Below are 17,500 nucleotides of genomic sequence, written 5' to 3'. Positions count from 1 at the left end.
CTAAGCCTTCCCTTCCATACCATCAAACTTTCATCTATGCATAAATCTTGGAAAGGAAATTTTTCCCTGATTTTGCTACGCACATTGACGAACACTAGTTTATTTATCTATTTTATTTCATTTTTATCTGGGTCTCTCCTGTGAATTATCAACGAAATGTTTTTTTCCCTTGTGAATTGTCAACGAAATGTAGAGCTAGAATTCGATGAAATCTGTCCCTTGCCATCAGCCTTCTCATTCTCCTTTTGTCTAGTTTGCCTCAAGCGTAATCAAGTAATCAACGATGCGACATGATCATAATCACACACAGGAAGCGTACCATTTCGTTCACAGTAACCTGGGCAAACTTTCGCCTATATTTTGGTACTGCATCTCCAATTGTAATCAACAAGGAATCTTTGATAACGGTTTGTCTCTCTAATAGTCAGCCACATAAAGTCGTTATCGAAAAATTTAAAAACATGATCTACTTCGGAGTACTTCCTTTGAATTTTCATTCGCATTACATCTTGACGTAATGCCCTGCCACTGCCGTCAAATACGAAATCTCGGGGCTGGAACTTACTGGCAATCCACTCCCACATCACCTGAGTCAACTCGCAGTCGCTGTATCCGACTTCTTTCAACACCGTTACTTTCGTTAGGTAGCAGATTTTCGTTATTTTCACTGTCGGTTGAAATTTCATCCCTGTCTCTTGCACCAGGCGTATAATTATTCATTTAAATGTCTTCTAAATCCCATTCATTTTCATATCTAGAAAATTAACCGAGAAAGTCTACAAAATAATTATCGTCATCGAGAGCTCTTCTCTCGATCTGCCGGCGGTCAAGCTCGAAGATGTCGTACGCTTGACTCCTCCTCCTACAACATATTGATGAGAAATAATGAATTTTAGGGAAATGCACACATTTATATGAATTCACAGTATGACAACTGGCAGATTGTAACCATATCAAGAAAAAACAGGCCAGTAGTTCAATCATCAGTCTTCCACATGAAAGGAAATTGCCAGTGACCGTATACGATACACCCGTGTTCTGGGATACCTTAGGAAACGTATCGTATACGACCCAGTCGTATTCAAAGGGTAAAGCCAGTCATTGCAAACTTCCTTGGCAACCACAGAAGTTCCCAGTATCAGAAGGTGGTTGATGAGTTAATGGAGAATTTCCGCCAACTTGGTGCACACAACAGTGAGAATGCACTTCCTCCGGTCTCATCTGGACTATTTTCCAGAGAATTGTGGAGACTTCAGTGAAGAACAGGGTGAGCGCTTAAGCTCACCAAGATATCGGTGTTATGGAGGAACGCTATCAAGGCCGATGGAATGTCAACTTTCTGGCCGACTACTGCTGGTGCCTGAAGAGGGATGTGGAGTCTGCTCAGCACAAACGGAAGTCCCTGAAGAGACCGTTCATGCATCAGTAGCTTCCTTAGTTCATTATACTCTTCTTGCTATCTATTCAAAATATTTTGAAAGCCTTCTGTGAATAAATCAGTCTAATATTTTCAATATTGTGTTTCATTCACCTACAAATAGATCGGAATTTAGGATATTTTCAGAGTGGTCATATTTCATTAACTTGGTCTGATTGGGTAAACTTAGCATGATTTTTGGATTTAGTTATAAGAAAGCTGGCCTAAAATCAGATATTATTTGTTAGACCTTGAAAACCGCCCAGACCAGCGTTATAAGCCCACGCAAGTTCGCTTATACATATTGTAATGTTCACAGCTGCTGCTACGTCATTTGTGCCAGGGTTATAATTATGCTTTGACTCCGACGGCCAGCCAGCCCTTGCCGCAGAGAGGCCATAAACGCCAGCAGTCGCAGGCAAACCATCATCAGGAAGAGTGGATTCATCGCAGCAGCTCCGAAGAACAAGTCAGATCAGTCGTTCTACTTCGTCTTCTTCTTCCCTCTAACAATGAAGACTTGGGGCGTTTTTCTGGTCATAGCATCGATGCTAGTTTCCGGCTGCGTCTGTCAGGTAAATATTTCTATGACTGTCTGTTTGTCTTTCTGCCTGTCAGTTGTTGTGAAGGGCTTCTCTCATATGCCGTTCGCTTATGTTGCCAGACATCGAATAAGAGGTGATTTCAAACAAAAAACAAAAGCTGTTGACATCTCTTCCATAATGGGTCAAAGAATGAAACTTTTGTGAGAAAATCTTCAGCTTAAAAGCAATGGTTTCAAGATTTCGAAAGATAGATAGATAGATAGATAGATAGATAGAGAGAGAGAGAGGAGATGAGAGAGAGAGAGAGAGCGAGAGAGAGAGAGATAGAGAGAGAGAGAGAGAGGAGGAGAGGAGAGAGAGAGAGAGAGAGAGATTTATCGAGGAGCTATTTTACTCTATCCACTATATTTGGTTCCTGTCTTTGAAATTTAAAGCGAAGGAGTTTTACCTTTCATGTTTCTCCCCGTCAAAGTTAAAATGAGTCGATGGTAAAAAGGGAAAAAGAAAATAAGTTGTTGAAGAATCATTTGTTCATCAATTTAGTTCCCTTCATCGATATCTAACTAAACTGGGAGAAACATGAAAAGTAAATTTCCTCTGCTTTAGATTCAAAGACAAGAATAAATTATAGTGGATAGATTAATATCTCTCTCTCTCTCTCTCTCAGTTGAAATCTCGAAAGCGTTTCTTTTAAGTTCAAAAAAAAATTGTTTCCAAAAAGCTTTAATCTTTGACCCATTATGAAACAACTGTCAACATCTTTGACATTTGTGGTTTTAAAATATCTCTCTCTGTCAAAATCTCGAAGGCGTTTCTTTTAAATTGAAAAAAAAATTTTTCCAAAAAGCATTATTCTTTGACCAATTATGAAAGAACTGTTAACATCTTTGACATTTGTACTGTTTGAAAATATCTCTCTCTGTCGAAATCTCGAAAGCGTTTCTTTTAAGTTGAAAAAAAATTTGTTTCCAAAAAGCTTTAATCTTTGACCCATTATGAAAGAACTGTCAACATCTTTGACATTTGTACTGTTTGAAAATATCTCTCTGTCGAAATCTCGAAAGCGTTTCTTTTAAGTTGAAAAAAAAAAAATTTGTTTCCAAAAAGCTTTAATCTTTGACCCATTATGAAAGAACTGTCAACATCGTTGACATTTTTTATTATTTGAAAATATTTCTTTCTGTCGAAATCTCGAAAGCGTTTCTTTTAAGTTGAAGAAAAATTGGTTTCCTAAAAGCTTTAATATTTGACCCATTATGAAAGAACTCTCAACATCTTTGACATTTGTACTGTGAAAATATCTCTCGCTGTCGAAATCTCGAAAGCGTTCCTTTTAAGTTGGAAAACAATTTGTTTCCAAAAAGCTTTAATCTTTGACCCATTATGAAAGAACTGTCAACATCTTTGACATTTGTACTGTTTGAAAATATCTCTCTCTGTCGAAATCTCGAAAGCGTTTCTTTTAAGTTGAAAAAAAATTTGTTTCCAAAAAGCTTTAATCTTTGACCCATTATGAAAGAACTGTCAACATCTTTGACATTTGTATTGTTTGAAAATATCTCTCTGTCGAAATCTCGAAAGCGTTTCTTTTAAGTTGAAAAAAAGAATCCAAAAGGCTTTAATCTTTGACCCATTATGAGCCTCTGATGATCTCCTCGTTCCTAATCCTAACATCATCTTCTATCATTCGTTATGCCAGAAAATTATTCGAAAACAATTGTTCAAAAACATTTTTTCGAAAACGGTTTTTTGAAAATTAATTGTTCGATTCTGCAGTTGTTCGAATTAACAAATATTCGAAAAAATATTTTTATAAAGACTAATTTTTTTAATGAGTATAAAAATAATTTATTTTTTTACTTATTTGCTCCTTACACATTTCATTAGTTTATTTCCTCCTTCACGCAATTTCATTTTATTTATTTCTTCGAAAATATTTATTTTATAAACACCCATTTTTTTCTGTTATGAGAATACAAAAACAATATTAAGGGATATATAAAAATAAAATTTACATGATTTTATTTCAGAGTAATAAAAAATAAAAAATGTTTTAATAAAAAAAATCTATGTTTACTAAAACGATATGAAGTGGCATGCCAATAATCGACCACATTCTGACACTGGAAGAATTTATCAGTAAGCGACTTGAAGCGTTCTGCAGACTTCCCGCATTTCTTTTTCCTTGTGTTACACTCGATAATATCCACAAAGCTCTTCCTGCCTCACTCGACGAATTGTTCGTTTTATGCTGCAGGTTTGCGGTAGAGCGGCTGCAACACAACGACTTAATTCTGAAGATGTGTTAGACGTGATATAATAAGGAGAATCTCTGGGTCTTTCGCGTCAGTCTTCACTTTATCTAAAAACTTCCGTACTTCAACATTTGTCGAATTTCCTGAGTGATTATGTTCACCGTTATTAGAAGTGATGGTGCCTTCAATTGCCATTGTGCGCCTTTTGGACTTTTCCGCAAAACATTGGCATCTCCAGTAGATCTTGGACTTTACTTGCTTGTCCTTCACACGTATGAATCCGTCCATCAGTAGCATGTCTCTTCCTTTCTCGCTCTGAATGAATTCAGCCATGTCTTTTTTGCAAAGGCTGTATCCTCTAAACTATAAAAAAATCTATTGAGTTTTCCTGGAATACAAGCTTTGAGAATCAACAAAGTATTCACTGATAATTAGAGTGCTATCGAACAACTGTTTTCGAAGAATTGCTCGTAAAATGTTGCTTCGAACATTTACGAAATCGAACAATTGGTTTTCGGCTAATAATCCGGATACGATCCATCTTCTTCTTCTTGTTCTTCTTCTTCTTCTTTATCTTCTTTCTTCTTCTTCTTCTTCTTCTTCGTCTTCAACTTCTTTCTTCTTCTTCTTCCCTTTTCCTCTCTGCTACGTCCAGTTTCTTCTACTCTGTTTTGTCAGTTTCATTTCGATGCTTTATTACCCTAATACTATTTTTTACTTTCTCTTTTCATAAGCGACATCTCTTGTTTCTGCATTTAACTTGAAACAATAACTGTCTGAATGCCAGGCGACGCCCTTTTTTATCATAATTTTTTCATTTTTTATTTCAGGGCACAAGTAAGTAAATCCCGTGTCTAATGGAGGACATCACTACAACTCGAAGAAACCCCTTATGGAGCCTATACTCCTTAAGAACAGATAAGTCTTCTTAATTAGTCAATTCGAATGGCCATCTTTTGCGCTTTCTTAGAAATCTTCCTCCCATTGAAGGCGCCGAGTGAGAGGCGATAACACGAAAGTGAGTTAAAGCTGAGATTTCAATAGTGATTTCAAATAAAGATATGGAGAGGCCTGAAGGCCTCTGAAAATGAAACAATTCATCCAGTTTATATTATAAGGCCATTCTCAAATTTAACGCCTTTGAAAATCTAGAACGCTTTCAAAATTCTTAGAGATCTGATCCTTCAAATACGATGTGATAATCAACGCCAAAATGAAACTTTTCACCAGAATATTTTTACAAACTGGTTCATTCAATTGTATACACACATTTATATATATATATATATATATATATATGTGTGTGTGTGTGTGTGTGTATGATATATGTAGTATGTATGTATGTATGTATGTATGTATGTATGTATGTATGTATGTATATTATGTTTGATTTTAAGTCATGAAGAAATAAAAATCGTGATCATTATACGAAACAAAGTTACAGCCAAGAAGAAAAATTGAAACACAGGATATACTAAGTGCTTTCGTATTATTACCAAGCCATGGTCACAGCAACTAAAGATATACAGAAGCAAGGTCCTATATAATTGGTGGGTACAAGTCATAAGGAAATACAAAAAGGTCGGGAGGTCACAGAGCGGTCAACAGATTAGATTCGAAATCTACTTATTAGTAATCCTCTTTATTCTATCTTTCAATTCCTTCTTATGTTTTATGACCGGGTCAGATGAAAATAATCCTTGACTTTCATTAAAATGATTCACCCAGGTTAACTGAATCAAATCAGATTCTAACAGTTCCTTCAAATAGTTTCGTTACAACGTGAAAATATTTGGCTTCGAGTCCAATGTATTCTGTGGGACTTTTCACTAAATGTAAAACTAAAGCATTATTTTCCTGGTCTGTTCTTACTGAGAATTTGTGTTGCTTTAATTTGGTGTTCAATTCTCTACCGGTCTGGCCTAAGTAAAATAAATAACAATCCATACGTGGAATTTTGTATACAATATTGCTATCTTTTCGCGGGCTATTTTTTATAAGCATGTTTTTTTACGTTATTATACATTGGTATCAAACAATTTTGAAAAAGGTTTTACTGCCTCAAATCCAATAAAATGTGCAAACAAAGTGTGTTTGAGGGCAATTCTTTTTTAACTTTCCGATTTTTCATAGAAGATCTTGATAGCTTTAATGTAACAAATATCCATGATATGGGATGCATAGCACAAATCTGTTCCTATTTTTCTGATGTTTTTGAATTCTTCATCTACAAACTCAGGGCTGACTATTCGCAAGGCTCGAAGAAACATTGATGTCCTGAATTATAGTGTGCATACGTCAAATTATTTGTCTTTTTGCTATAAATACCAAATTTACAAATAAAAGATTCCCTTTTAATATATATATATATCATATATATATATATATATATAATATTTATTCATTTATTTTTATATAATATATATATATATATATATTTATTTATATATATATATATATATATATATATATAATATGATGAAATTGAAGGCGGTTCTATCAACCAGTAGACATCAGTCGATGCAAGGTGGAGGACAATCCTTTATTCCCATTATATGTACTTTTTTTGTCGCGACGTTTCAAGACATGAAAGTCCCATTATCAAGCTATCAAGCTAAAAAAGATAACAAAAGTTAAAATCACAAACTCGGAATACAAATTAAAAGTATAAAAAGTTTACAAATATAAAAAACAAGTACAAGAGTAGGGAGGAGTCAATACCATAAGGTGCTGAAAGCACAGACCGAGAGACAATTCGGGCCGGGTCAGCTTCGACTTGAACTCACGAGAGATACAGGGGTGTTGAGGAAGACTGGGTGTTTAACTGCGGAACGAGCAGTTTAATGAAAAGTGATTTTAAAATAGCTAAATGCTGTTCGCTAGGGGATTGCCCTATAATTTAAAATCTTTGTAATTCATGTCATGTTTACATTTCTTGGTATATTCGCGTATACATGAAAACTCAGGTTTAGTTAATTTGACACCTGTTCTACAACTAACGCCTCGATGAGAGCCTAATCTCACTTTGAGTAACCTCCGTGTGGAGCCAACGTACTTCCCTAGATTACATCTAGGGCAATTAAATAGATATACGACTCCTGAGGTCATCAGTGGATTGAGTTTCTCCTTGTGTTTAAACAAAGATCTAATATTCAAAAGATGAAAAATATCTTAGGAGATGAATCTAAATAAAAAAAAATAGGAGAACCTCAATATTCTGCTATCCTTAAGATAGAAGACCGAATCAACCGTTTTTTGAAATACCTTAAAGACTCGAAAATCATTAGTGAAAATACTTATACTTCATTATATAGCACAGGTGCCTCATATGGGGTGATGTATGGGTTACCTTAAATCCATATATATATCAGTCGATGCAAGGTGCAGGACAATCCTTTATTCCCATTATATGTACTTTTTATTGTATATATATATATATATATATATATATATATATATATTATATACATATATATATATATATATGTGTGTGTGTGTGTGTGTCTGTGTGTGTGTGTGTGTGTATGTGAGTGTGTGTGTGTGTGTGTGTGTGTGTGAGCTTTATATACCATCGCCATCGATAGAAGAATTAACTTACAATTGTGACATATAAGGCTGTATATTTTAAATAACTGACACTGATAAAGAATGAGGTTACTGGTAGACTACCATTAAAAGGAAAATAATGCCTGAAACAATGAATGTGATGGCGAAGAAGGGTGGTCAAATATCTTAATGGTTCGACCAGTAGTGATTGGGTCCTACTGCGGTGGGCCCGTGTGAGGCCAAAAACCAAGCGCTGGGACCTATGTGGTCATTCAGCACTGGAAGGGGAATTGATGGCAAAACAGTTGGAAAGGTGTAACGAGAGGAAATCCTACCCGTTGCAATATGAAACAATTGTTAGGAAAGGATGCAAGAAAGAGAATTTGAACGGAGGTACAGTAAAAGGAATTATTAAGGTTGTAGCTAGGGGCCGAAGGGACACTGCAAAGACCTTTCAGTAATGCCTACAGTGCACCACATGAGGTACACCGACTTAGTCTGCCCTGGTGTTCACTAGACCCACCTCTTTCTTCCGTTTCAAGCCCCTCAATGAAAATGTGAGAGCTAAGATCGGCGTAGCTCTGCGTGACAGACACCCGTAGTTAACGGGATCTTTGCTTTTTCTATTCAAACAGCTTGCAATGACACGAGCGCCTGTAAAGCTCTGAGCTCCCAATGTGTTGATGTGGGAAGCTCCAGCTCTTGCGACGCTACAAACGCCAGCTTGTGTGGATCAAAATTCTGCACATGCTGCATTATAACACGTAAGTAGATTTTATTATTATCATTATTATTATTATTCAGAAGCCCATCACAGCATCTTTATTATTATTATTATTATTATTATTATTATTATTATTATTATTATTATTATTATTATTTTGAGTTAGAAGATATTGCTGCATCAGCTGCATTCAACTTGTAAATAGTCTTCTCTATTTTCCTAAAAATAGCTTTCTCTCTGCTACTACAACTGGCGAGTATTGCGCCGATATTACTCATCAGGAGGAGTCAATTTCGGGGCATTGCTTAAAATTTATTTATTTGTTACAGTAAATGAACAAATAGATCAAAACATAAGTATATCTAGTAGCCAACGTTTCTCTATTGAGTGGATTTCGACAGCATCTACGGTCTGGTCAGATCCACTGCCGTGATCATGCTCGGATGATACCGAGAGAAACGTTGGCCACTAGATCTACTTATGTTTTGATCTATTTGTTCATTTACTGTGACAAATAAATAAATTTAAGCAATACCCCGAAATTGACTCCTCCTGATGAGTAATATCGGCGCAATACTCGCCAGTTGTAGTAACAAAGAGAAAGCTATTATTAGGAAAATAGAGAAGACCATTTACAAGTTGAATGCAGCTGATGTAGCTATATCTTTCAATAAGACTTGTTTGAAAGAGGGTCTCCTTCCAATATTGTATTATTATTATTATTATTATTATTATTATTGGGGGAGGTCTATCACATTCATCCTATTCGACTGAATGTTTTTATAGTGTGGGGTTCCGGGTTGCATCCTGCTTCCTTACGAGTCAATAACTTTTCTCACTATGAGCGCTGTTTCTAGTACACACTCGTCTGCATGAATCCTAGAGCTACTCCAGAATCTAGTTTTTCCAGGTCCTTTTCAGGGATCTTGGGATCATGCCTAGTGTTCCTATGATTATGGGTACAATTTCCACCGGCATATATATTCCATATCCTTCTTACTTTTATTTTCAGGTTTCGATACTTAACGATTTTTTCTCTTTCTTTCTCATCTATTCTGGTGTCCCGTGGCATTTCGACATCAATGAGTGATACTTTCTTCTTGATTTTGTCAATCAATGTCATGTCTGGGTTATTGGCACGTATCACCTTATCTGATCTTTGACCGATCATTTTATATCACTCAGGTTGGTGCTCGTACCACTTATTACTGTAAGCTAGCTGGTGTTTCTTGCACAGTCTCCAGTGGAGGTGGAGGGCTTTTGCTACTGAATCATGCCTCTTTTTGTACTGGTTCTGTGCAAGCACCAGGCATTCACTTGCTATGAGGTTTATGGTTTAGTTTTTCATATTACACTTCCTACATATGGGTGAGATTTGATTTCTATGTGTTGTTCTTTAAACATATCTGGATCTTATGACCTGATCTTGTGACATTCCTCTGTTCTGTTTTTCATTCTCCTGTCTCTCTATTATATTTCAGGGTCTTCCTCTACTTTTATCAGTCCTTCTTCCCATGCACTCCTTAGCCACTCGTCTTCACTGGTTTTCAGATATTGTCCCAGTGCTCTGCTCTTGATGTTGATGCAGTCCTCTATGCTTAGTAGCCCTCTCCCTCCTTCCTTCCGTGTTTGTATAGTCTGTCTGCATTTGCTCTTGGGTGTAGTGCTTTGTGTACTGACATGTGTTTCAGGGGCGTCATTTGGGGTGGGGTCAGCGAGGGGCGCTCGCCCACCCCCAAGCATTCTAGGGGGCCTCCAAATCAACTATAGGAAAAAAATCTATATGTATATATATTCACATATATAATTATTATAAGGTCCCTGCTCACAGAACAAGGTGTCGAAAAAATATAAATAAGGCTGAAGTGAATAGAGGGATTTATTAGTTATTTTTAACATGTTCGGAACAATATAAATAATACATATATAACATATAATAGTTACCCGTTAAAAATATTAAGACAAAGCAGTTTTCCTTAAGAGCTGTGACATCTAATCGCTTTATTCACAAATGAACTAATGACCTGTCAGTCACAGTGTTTGATTGATAGTGGTCAATATTTTCATGCTTACTCCAATATTTATTATGCATTTAATAATTGAATAACACTTTTCACACGTCATCTTATGAAAATTTAATTCTCTATCGAATGCCAAACTTTGTTGACACGTGACCCCATGCCAGCGATTACGTGACTAAACAGCTAGGCCCAAAATAGTTAGTTCCAAAATACCTAGTCCAAAAGAGCTAATTCCAAAATAGCTAGCATACCAAAATAGCTAGTGTACCAAAATAGCTAGTTCCAAAATAGCTTGTCCAAGACAGCTAGTTCCTAAATAGCTAGCGCACAAAAAAGCTAGGTTTAAAAAAGTTACAAATCTGATATACTTTATTTAAAATTCATAAAACATTAAAAAGGAATTCGTATGTGGTAACGGCAACATCAAAACTTATACAGTTAGGGATTAGTTAGAAAATTATAAAATATATAAAAATTAATCAGTATTTGATAAAATAACTAATGCCACGTAAGATTTCAAATGTTGAAATTTCTTTATTTTTGAGTCTTTGATTTAATGTCTGAATCCTTCCATTAACTTCTTTGGCTGTTTTACTTGCAGTCTCCCTTTCGCCTGATAAACAAGCAGTCGACCTAGTTCTTTGCATAGTTTCTTTCTGCTGAATGCCTCTTAAAGACCGCCATAAGGAAGGAAGGGTGCGTGGTATCATACACTAGATAGGGTCTGAATTGCTCGGTGCCATCCATCCTTCAAGCTTGGTTGTGGTTCTCGGTAAACCATCTGTTGACCTTTGTTCAACGCTCCAATTCATTGGGGAAAATAAAGGCGGCTTTCTGCTTCCTCCTGCTCTTTTGGGCTTTCCAATGTATGTATCTTCAAAATAACAGTATAATTCTTCCATTTCTTGCTCCATTTGAAGAAGATCTTCTAGTGTGTCCAGCAGTTCTTCAAATACTTGTGTTATTTCATCTGGGGGTAGGAATGCTAATGCAGCAAGCAATTTACAATAAAGGCGAGAGTTAGCATCGGTTACATAAGTATTTGTTAGACCAATACTTTGAATTTTCCTCCAAATTGCCTGTGAAAGATGGAAGAAACATCCTTGAATCTCCAAATTTTCAAAGACATATTTGAAAACATCCATAACTGGTTTCTCAAGCTCCGTGGTACTTGTGCTTGGCTGTAAGTCTGGGCGCTTTTGTTTCAAGATACTAAAGGCTTTTTTATAAGTTTCCTTTGTTTTATTTGTCAGCAAAATGTAGGCACATGCAAATAAATATTCACTTTTAATAGCATGGATCGCGTATAGTTGATAAAATAATTGTGGAAAAATTTTGAAAGTCCCATCACGCATCCAGTTTGCAGAAGTTGCGAGTATGTCTAGCATAGTTTTGCTTGCGAATATTAGTATTTCATGGGAATCACTTTCATCATAAAATACAAAGTTTTCTGTAGCACTCCCTATAGTAATTGTTTTAAAATCTTTAGGTAAATTGATCTCTAAAACTGAATTCGGTTCGGGAAAGTAGCCTTTCATTTTTTGCCTTTTTCGTTGTATGCATTTCGTAAGTGCTTTTCTTTTCAGCATGCAAGAGAAGTTTCACAATCAACATTTTGCATAATGTTAGCAATGACTCTACGTGGTGGTGCAGTCGAACCAGAAGCTTGTTCAGTTAGCATACTTAAGGCAATCTTAGCTTTTTCTTTTGGCACATCGGGTGCATGTGAATGCTTTTGGCCTAAAACTACATCACTATTATCACTATAATCAACCGCAGTTGTAGCTGTTCCTTTACAGCCTTCGATGACGCATCTCCAATTTTGCGTTTCGTTATTGGTTGTGTCCCTTCGGTAAACATATCCCTCGTGACATATTTGATCACATCCTTTTTGCGATTTTATCACTTTCATGTTGATGGACTGTTCATTTAAAGTAAGTCAAATCCAACAGACGAATAAACAAGATCACTTATAAAGAAATCCAAATCACTTGATGTCTGTTGTCAAACTAAAACTAATATTTTAAATATCTTAGATACCGTCAGAGGTAACTGTTTTGAACAAGCTATTTTGGAACTAGCTATTTTGGTACACTAGCTATTTTGGTACACTAGCTATTTTGGAATTAGCTCTTTTTTACTAGGTATTTTGGAACTGGCTGTTTTGGGTTTCACCCGGCAGACTGTTCCTTCACAGTCCCCCAACGGTATGAGGAGGAATGAAGGACCTCTGGAAGGGAGGACACCTTTAGGGCACTGCCTGTCAATGATCTGATATACAATGGTGAGCTTATTCATTCAGAATTGCTCTCCATTGACTTGACTGATATATTATCTTCGTGCTGTAGGTTGAATACAGTTTAGTTTAACAGGGCTGAAGTGTCCAGAAATTTCTGTTATTTTCATTGATTGAATGAGAGGTGTGTTCAGCCCATCACGCAATGTCAGATTTTGTTTGGGAACACAATGAAATTTTAAATTAAAATCGTCCCTGATGGATCCAGATTCCGGCAGGAAAATTATTTTCTATATAAATAAATCTTTTGTTGGTGATGAAGTTTGTTCAGATTTCTACAAGAAATAACCCAAGATTCTTGTGTAAGATGAAGAATGGAATAAAGAATCTCGGCCAAAGGCTAAACACTGGGACCTACGAGGTCATTCATTGGTGAAAGAGAATTGAAAGTAGAAAGGCTTGAAAGGTGAGGTAGGAGGAGGAGGAGGAGGAGGAGGAGGAAAGCTTTTTGCAGCTGAAGAAGAAGAATCTGAGCTATGAACTAGTTGTTAGGAAAAGAGGGTTAAGAAAAGTCACCAGAAAGAAAGAAAAACTATGAACGGAGGTACGGTAAAAAGAAGGAAAGGGATTGCAGCAGCTAGGGGCCTAAGGAAAGGACGCTGCAAAGAACTTTCGAGTATTGCCTACAGTGCACCGCGTGAGGTACATTGACGGCACTACTCCCTACTGGGTTCAACACTTACAGGAGAACGTATTATTCTTATCATTCTCAGCATGCACACAAACTACCGAATGTACCGGATATGGTGGCAATTGCAGTAAGATCTCAGCTGGATGTTCGGGCACTTCCTATGACGCAGGATGCGCAGCTTCAACTTGCACTTGCTGCATTGCTGGTAAGTGACTGTCCTTACTTAACCAATACTTCAAATAGTAATCATGTGTTGGAAAATTGGGCTTTCTAATTCACTCATTTTCTTCCTTATTTTCTTAAAAAGACCAAGATCACTGATTAATTACCTCGCTGATCCAGAAATGTTTCTCTCCTCTCTTTTCTTTCCCACCGCCATCCCTACATTAAGGAATTGGTTGCTTGATGCGCCCTCTCCTCCTTCACTGCCCTCCATCAAAGGCATCATCATCCTCCACCAAACCTGTTCTCTCCATATCTTCCTTCACTTTATCTCGCCATCTCATTCTCTGTCTCCTTCTCGATCTTCTTCCTCCAACAGGTTCCTCCTCCCAAGCCCTCTTCACTCCCTCCTCGTCGTCCATCCTCAACACATGCCCATACCAAGGTCTAGAGAATATAAGGTCTTGTCAGCCACAGCTTAATCTGGGTAGAGGATTAAACGGCTAGGTGCGTGACGTCACAATAACCACTGTCAGGCTACTTAATCTATAGCAATCCTGCCTTTCCTTTCTCTTTTTTATTTTTCTAAATACTCGAAGCTATTCGATAATTGATGTGATAGTCAGATGAAGGCTCTTCATTCTATGATGTTAATTGAATAATCCTAAGAGATCATAAGAACATTTTCGCCAAAAAATAACATTGAAATTATAGAAAACCTACCTTTGCTCTCTTCTTTTTTTCTGTTATTAAATACTATTATCTGTTTTTTTCAGGAAAATAATAATATAAAAACTATTTCATTATATTAAGTAATCATGAGTGAGTTCTAAAGAACATTTTAAACAATAATATATTTTTGAATTATACACATTTAACAATCTATAAAATCACACATCGCACATATTTTAACATAATATACTAGTTATGTCGCTAACTTTTTCATCTTATTCACCGCTTTTCCTGAACTACTAATGTGACTGTTCAAATCTCGAATTCTAAACAAATGTACGGCATCGAAAAAAATATTTCGACTTCTGAAGTTATTTGGATGTGACTGCTAATTATAACCGCTAATTTAATGATCACCCCTTTTACTGCTGTTATAGCATCACCCCTACCCTACCATGGTGAGAATCAAACATCATATCCATACACTTCAAATGATCAAGACACACTAGGTTTCATTAGTTTGCCCTCTCTAAAGCTTATGGCACCAACCCATGTGTCACCTCTTTTTGTTACTTTTGTTCCTAAATGTTCATATTGTGGAAACTTGCGAGCAATGAACCCGCCTTCTTCTAAGGCATCTTCCCATGGTTGTTCTTCATCTTCCTGGTCTTTAAAGTCATCACTTTGGTCATTCTTATTAAATTCTGGTAAGCAACAAAACGTTGCTGATAAACTGGGTTCTTTCTGAAGAGAATTTGTCCGTTCGTCTTTAGGGACGTGGAAAAATGAGGCGGATGTTACATTTTCACTGTTGTAGTTTTGAACGTTGCTCTTTGAGCACACAATTATGCTGCCTTTTCTTAAAAGGTGGGCTCTGAGACAACGTTTAAATGGAACTGGTGATGGGTGCTGATCGCACTCTCCCATTTGACTTATGCAACTAAAAAAGTGCCCCAACCAAGCCTGATTTAGTGTATACGTCATGCCCAGGTTTTATTTTACCGTTTTTAGCAAGTTAGACAAAAGATAGATCATTGTACTTTTCATCACTCTTATATCTCTACCGGTTTTACTCATGTCTTACAAGATATTGTCTTAAATTTACAGGTTTAGTCCCGTAAGCATTTCTTGATGATTTTCTATCTGTTGGAAGTCGAGAATTAAACAAATCAAACCAATCATCAACAAGCCAAATAAAATGGCTTGTAATTTTACAGTTCTTCTCTTCAAATTTCGTCGGTTGCCGAAGTGATCAATTGATTTATAGGTACATTTGGACAGCAGTTGCACGGCACTTTTAACTGTCATTCGTTGCATACCTACAATAACATTGATATGTTTTTGGAAAGTTTAAAAGCTGTCCGAAGATCACTTTGCTCCTCTTTATTAACTCCCCAACTGGACCATTGTGAGCGTACATACTATGTACCATTTGGCAATATGAATTCATGGCCAAAAAAGTTATTTAAAAAAAAAAAACAAAAAAAAAACTAAATAACTAGGTGTGGAGCATCTGCAAACACATATATTTCTGCTGTTGTCCATTTGATTAATAAAGGACCTTCCTCGTGGTAGCCTAAGGCGAGGTTGAGTTGACGTCACGCTCGTGACCTGCGCAGAAGAGGCTTATTTTGGGTCAGTGCTGACAAGACCTCCTATACTCTCTCGACCTTGGCCCATACCACCTCCATCGTGACTCTTTTATCACCTCTGAAATCTTTACTAAGCTGCTCTCCTTATTTCATCAGTTTTCAACCTCTCAAGCAGCGATACTCCCATAATCCACTTGGCATTCTCATCTCTGTGCTATAGATCTTGGCTTTTAGCTTGATTGGGCATTTTCTTATCACATACTACCCCAGCTACCTCTCTCCACTTCTTCCACGCCACTTTTATCCTACTGTCAACTTCAGCCTCACATCCTCCCTCTTGGCTTAAAGTACATCCTAAGTATGAAAACTTTTCTACCTGTTTTGTAATCAAGCCTCTCCTTTCTTATATTACTATTCTGTCTCTATCCCCAGGCCTTGTTAAACAAGGTTCCTAAATTATAATAGAGTTGTTGTCAGTCAAAAATGTAGTGTTAAAAGTCAGCAGAAACAAATACACTCAAGAAAACTTAACAATATTTAATACTTAATTAATAAGCACAAAATTTAAACCAACCTTGTGGGATATAATGAATGCAGCAATACCTTTGTAACCACCAGGTAGGACAAATACCAGTCCTTAAAATCCAAATGGATTCATAATACTAAGAAAGCTAAACCTTATCAAAAAAAGACAAATATATGAGGAGGAAATGACAATTATTAATAAATAACTTGTTTGGATCCAGCAATCTTGCTGGCCAGACCAAAAAACTACCCTAATACTAATTCGAAGGAAGAAAGAAGGCAGAGTAAGTAACAAGAAAATAACTATAATTCCTACCTAATACCGCCCCTTACTTTAAGAAACAGCGCCCGGCCCCCGCCCCAGCTTTCCTAAATCCTGGATCCGCCACTGAGGGGGATGCATGAAGCAGTCTAAACTGCTGGATGTCACGATCATAACTCGGCCTGGTTGCAATTATAAAAACCGAGAATCTTTTTCTCAACACAGACGCAAACACAAACACACACACGATATGTGTGTACGTGAGTGTGTGTGTGTGTGTGTGTGTGTGTATGAAGATAAAGGCCCATAAAAACACTTTTCATATGTTCCAGCCATATATTTAGGACATTCACTGATAAAGTGTTTTACAAGTGAACAGGAACACAGACAGGAGAAGTAGTGTCCGAAATATTATATGGTTGCAACGTACAAATAGTGTTCTCATCGGCCATATATCTTCATATGATACTGTTGGATTACAGTAAAAGACAGTCATGTGTATTTATGTACATATAGACATTTACATATATACATATCATTTGAATTCCTTTCGTTTCCTTCCGTGTCTGTTTGTTTTATCTGAAATCTATTCCTTTTTTTAATAAGTAAGAACTTCTCTTTTTCTATTTCCGTCGACCTCATCTTACTTCTTCCTAATGATCTCAGAGTCAACAGCCCCCTTTGGTGGGCTTGTTCCACAGGAATAGGGATCTTCAATGATTCTACTACTAATCATAAGAGTTCTTTTTTTCAGATACTTCTACTTGTGCCACACTACCTACCTGCAGAGATGCTAGAGGGTTGTGCATTGCTCCTTCTCAATCAGGCAACTGCACAGGTGTTCTCGACCCC

The 17,500-nt window shown here is 36.7% G+C and overlaps 1 long non-coding RNA gene across 1 annotated transcript; it reads left to right on the top strand.

Annotated features, from left to right (window-relative positions):
• Positions 1 to 8,394: 8,394 nt before the first annotated feature.
• Positions 8,395 to 17,497, top strand: LOC135199892 (uncharacterized). The gene is made up of 3 exons (XR_010311150.1): positions 8,395 to 8,527; positions 13,518 to 13,640; positions 17,403 to 17,497. It is a non-coding gene; the product is annotated as an uncharacterized LOC135199892 (long non-coding RNA).
• The last annotated feature ends 3 nt before the right edge of the window (positions 17,498 to 17,500 follow it).

This window comes from Macrobrachium nipponense, chromosome 26, assembly GCF_015104395.2.
Source record: "Macrobrachium nipponense isolate FS-2020 chromosome 26, ASM1510439v2, whole genome shotgun sequence".
Lineage (NCBI taxonomy): Eukaryota > Metazoa > Arthropoda > Malacostraca > Decapoda > Palaemonidae > Macrobrachium > Macrobrachium nipponense.
This window is presented reverse-complemented; position numbering and strand designations above follow the sequence as displayed.